The sequence below is a fragment of the Myotis yumanensis genome, unplaced genomic scaffold, assembly GCF_028538775.1.
Source record: "Myotis yumanensis isolate MYYU_CA2020_CCGP unplaced genomic scaffold, mMyoYum1.0.hap1 SCAF_11, whole genome shotgun sequence".
Lineage (NCBI taxonomy): Eukaryota > Metazoa > Chordata > Mammalia > Chiroptera > Vespertilionidae > Myotis > Myotis yumanensis.
In genome coordinates this window covers 48303360-48308442 of record NW_027223762.1, presented here as the reverse complement: position 1 = coordinate 48308442, position 5083 = coordinate 48303360, and the positions used below count along the sequence as shown (strand labels likewise).

General features: G+C 43.2%; 1 pseudogene; it reads left to right on the top strand.

The window, feature by feature from the left end:
• Positions 1 to 290: 290 nt before the first annotated feature.
• LOC139019473 (DNA-directed RNA polymerase II subunit RPB2-like) lies at positions 291 to 4847 on the top strand (annotated as a pseudogene).
• Positions 4848 to 5083: the final 236 nt, after the last annotated feature.

Genomic DNA, 5083 nt, shown 5'->3' with positions numbered 1-5083 from the left:
AAGCTACATAACCTTTATTCCCTGGAATGGAGATAAGAAACGCTCTTACCTTAGGAATAGAAATGGATAGGATTAAAATCAACTGGTATAAATACAGATGTAAGAAGACAATCATCTCAGAACCTGGCTGGAGAACCCAGACAGAACTTGGCTGGAGATCCTGGGTAGAGATCCTGGCTGGGCTGCTGATCAATTGAACGTTGTCTCCATGTCATTCCTTCTTCGCCGACTCCGCCGCACCTTTGGGAACCCCTGGACCTGCTGGGGCTGGGCCCCCACAATTTGCCACAATGTATGACGCAGACGAGCATATGCAATATGATGAGCATGATGATGAAATCACCCCAGAGCTGTGGCAAGAAGCATGCTGGATTGTAATCAGTTCCTATTTTGATGAGAAAGGCTTGGTCAGACAACAGCTGGATTCTTTTGATGAGTTTATTCAGGTGTCTGTTCAAAGAATTGTGGAAGATGCTCCACCTATAGACCTGCAAGCTGAAGCTCAGCATGCTAGTGGAGAAGTTGAAGAACTGCCAAGATATTCGCTGAAGTTTGAACAAATTTATCTCTCCAAGCCTACTTACTGGGAAAGAGATGGTACTCCTTCACCACTGATGCCAAATGAGGCCAGGTTACGAAATCTCACGTATTCTGCTCCACTTTATGTTGATATCACAAAAACAGTCACTAAAAAAGGTCAAGAAAAACTTCAGACTCAGTATCAGAAAACTTGTATAGGAAAAATTCCAATTATGTTGCGTTCAATTTATTGCCTATTGAATGGCTTAACAGATCGTGATCTTTGTGAGTTAAACGAGTGCCCCTTGGATCCTGGTGGCTATTTCATTATTAATGGATCAGAAAAGGTTCTAATTGCGCAAGAAAAAATGGCAACCAACACAGTCTATGTGTTTGCCAAAAAGGATTCTAAATATGCCTAAACAGGAGAGTGTAGATCATGCCTGGAGAATTCTCCCCGACCCACCAGTACTATTTGCGTTAGCATGCTGGCAAGAGGAGGACAGGGTGTAAAAAAGAGTGCTATCGGCTAGCGCATTGCGGCAACTCTACCATTTCTCAAGCAAGAAGTTCCCATTATTATTGTGTTCAGAGCATTGGGTTTCGTGTCTGACAGGGATATTTTAGAGCATATTATTTATGATTTTGAAGATCCAGAGATGTTGGACATGGTCAAACCTTCTCTCGATGAAGCTTTTGTCATCCAAGAACAGAATATTGCACTAAATTTCATTGGCTCGAGAGGGGCAAAGCCTGGTGTCACCAAAGAGAAAAGAATTAAGTATGCAAAGAAGTCTTACAGAAAGAAATGCTTCCTCACGTTGGTGTCAGCGATTTTTGTGAGACCAAAAAAGCTTATTTCTTGGGGTATATGGTGCATAGGTTACTTCTAGCAGCTCTGGGTAGAAGAGAATTAGATGACAGAGATCACTATGGAAACAAAAGATTGGATCTTGCTGGACCACTACTTGCATTCTTATTTAGAGGCCTGTTTAAGAATTTGCTTAAAGAAGTACGGATCTATGCACAGAAGTTTATTGATCAGGGAAAGGGTTTTAACTTGGAGTTGGCAATTAAAACAAGGATTATATCTGATGGCCTAAAATACTCTTTAGCTACTGGAAACTGGGGTGACCAAAGGAAAGCGCATCAAGCCAGAGCTGGAGTATCTCAGGTGCTAAACCGCCTGACGTTTGCATCTACTCTTTCTCACCTGCGTCGTTTAAATTCTCCAATCGGTAGAGACGGCAAGCTGGCAAAACCAAGACAGTTGCATAACACGTCGTGGGGATTGGTGTGTCCTGCTGAGACTCCAGAGGGCCATGCTGTAGGACTTGTGAAGAATTTAGCCCTGATGGCTTATATTTCAGTTGGATCTCAACCTTCTCCAATTCTGGAATTTTTAGAAGAATGGAGTATGGAAAATTGAGAAGAAATTTCTCCTGCAGCTATTGCTGACGCAACCAAGATTTTGTTAACGGCTGCTGGGTTGGAATACATAAAGATCCTGAACAACTTATGAACACTCTAAAGAAACTGCGGCGTCAGATGGACATCATTGTGTCTGAAATTTCTATGATCAGAGATATTCGAGAGAGGGAGATTCGGATCTATACAGATGCCGGTCATCTTTGTAGACCACTTCTGGTTGTGGAAGAACATAAAGCTTCTGCTGAAGAAGAGACATATTGATCAATTAAAACAGAGAGAATATAACAACTATGGTTGGCAGGATCTCGTGGCCAGTGGGGTAGTGGAATATGTTGATATTCTAGAAGAAGAAACAATGATGCTGGCAATGATTCCAAATGATTTGCAAGACAAAGGGGTAGCTTACTCTTCCACATATACACACTGTGAGATTCACCCGTCGATGGTTCTTGGTGTCTGCGCATCTATTATTCCATTTCCTGATCATAACCAGTCCCCTAGAAACACATACCAGTCGGCTATGGGTAAGCAGGCCATGGGAGTTTATATCACCAACTTTCACATCAGTATGGATACATTGGCCCATGTTCTCTACTATCCTCAAAAACCGCTTGTGACTACACGGTCTATGGAATATTTGCGATTTAGAGAGTTGCCAGCAGGTATCAATTCAATCGTGGCCATTGCATCATACACTGGATATAACCAAGAAGACTCCGTTATCATGAATCATTCAGCGGTAGACCGAGGCTTTTTCAGGTCTGTGTTCTATCGATCATACAAAGAACAGGAGTCTCAAAAAGGATTTGACCAAGAAGTTTTTGAGAAGCCTACCCGTGCAACATGCCAGGGTATGAGGCATGCCATATATGACAAGCTGGATGATGATGGTCTGATAACTCCCGGGGTCCGTGTATCAGGAGACGATGTTATTATAGGCAAAACAGTCACCCTGCCTGAAAATGAAGATGAGCTGGAGAGCACTAATAGACGCTATGCCAAGAGAGACTGTAGCACTTTTCTCAGGACTAGTGAGACAGGCATTGTGGACCAGGTTATGGTAACTCTCAACCAGGAAGGATATAAATTTTGTAAAATCAGGGTACACTCTGTTAGAATTCCACAGATTGGAGATAAATTTGCCAGTCGACATGGTCAAAAGGGTACTTGTGGTATTCAGTATAGACAAGAGGATATGCCTTTCACCTGCGAAGGAATCACCCCTGATATCTGCCGGGAGCCGGTCCATCCTTGCTGCTTGACACAGTCGCTGCAGAGAAGAAACGTCTGCACAGCATATGTTTCAAGGGACCTGGCGTATATAGCATACTGTTCTTAATATGTTTGCTCCCCTTAGCGCTATGTGTTTTAACCAAGGTCACCTCTCCGAGAAAGGTTGTTTCCCCAGGTAGGGATTTTCCCCTGAAGTTAAGGAGGAGATAAAACCCCTTAACTAAGTGCCAGGCGGGTAGTTAATCACTTTAACTACAAACAATCACCCTTAAGCTACATAATCTTTACTCCCTGGAATGGAGATAAGAAACACCCTAACCTTTGGAATAGAAATTGATAGGATTAAAATCAACTGGTATAGCCGTGACTGGTTTGGCTCAGTGGATAGAGCGTCGGCCTGCGGACTGAAAGGTCCCAGGTTCGATTCCGGTCAAGGGCATGTACCTGGGTTGCGGGCACATCCCCAGTAGGGGGTGTGCAGGAGGCAGCTGATCGATGTTTCTCTCTCATCGATGTTTCTAGCTCTCTATCTCTCTCCCTTCCTCTCTGTAAAAAATCAATAAAATATATTAAAAAAATAAATAAAATAAAATAAAATAAAATCAACTGGTATAAATACAGATGTAACAAGACAACAGGAGACAGAACCAAGAGACAGGACTTGGCTGGAAATCCTACACAGAACCTAGAGACAGAACCTAGAGACAGAACCTAGCAGGAGAACATGGCAAAAGATCCTGGACAGAACCTGGCTACAGAACTTGACTAGAGAACCTAGACAGAACATGACAGGAGAACCTGGATAGAACCTGGCTGGAGAACCTAGCTACAGAACCTAGCTGGAGAACCTAGAAAACCTGGCAATAGAACTTAGCTGGAGATCCTGGACAGAGCTTGGCTGGAGATCCTGGCTAGAGTTCCTAGCTAGGCTGCTGATCAACTGAATGCTGCCTCCATGTCATTCCTTCTTCGCCGACTCTGTCCACACCTTTGGGGACCCCTGGACCTGCTGGGGTTGGACCCCAGCAGATATCATCATAAATCCCCATGCCATCCCTTCTCGGATGACAATCGGTCACTTGATTGAATGTCTTCAAGGGAAGGTTTCAGCTATCAAAGGCGAAATTGGTGATGCCACTCCATTTAATGATGCCGTTAATGTGCAGAAGATTTCTCACCTTTTGTCCAATTATGGCTACCATCTAAGAGGAAATGAGGTCTTGTACAATGGATTCACTGGTAGAAAAATCACCTCACAAATTTTCATCGGCCCCACTTACTACCAGCGTTTGAAGCATATGGTGGATGACAAGATCCATTCCCGTGCTAGGGGGCCTATTCATATCCTTAACAGACAGCCCATGGAGGGTAGATCCCGGGATGGTGGCCTGCGTTTTGGTGAAATGGAACGAGACTGTCAGATTGCCCATGGGGCAGCCCAGTTCTTAAGGGAGAGACTGTTTGAGGCATCAGATCCATATCAGGTTCATGTCTGCAATCTTTGTGGAATAATGGCGATTGCTAACACCAGGACCCATACGTATGAATGCAGGGGCTGTCGGAATAAGACCCAGATTTCTTTGGTGCGGATGCCTTATGCGTGCAAACTGTTGTTTCAAGAGCTTATGTCTATGAGTATTGCACCTCGAATGATGAGTGCTTAGCTCTTTTAAGAGATTCCCAACAAGACACTTATCAATGCTTTTTGTGTCTTATTTTTATGATATGCCTTTCTAAAATAACAAATAAATGTGTTACATGGTGAGAAAAAACATTTTATTTGTTTTGTTTGATGATATGCATGCTTTTCTGTCAATAGGCAATAAATTTTTGTAGCTAGTCTTGAAAAAAAAATCATTTGGGGGAGCATCAGAAAGGAATAAAGAGAAATGGCAGGAGC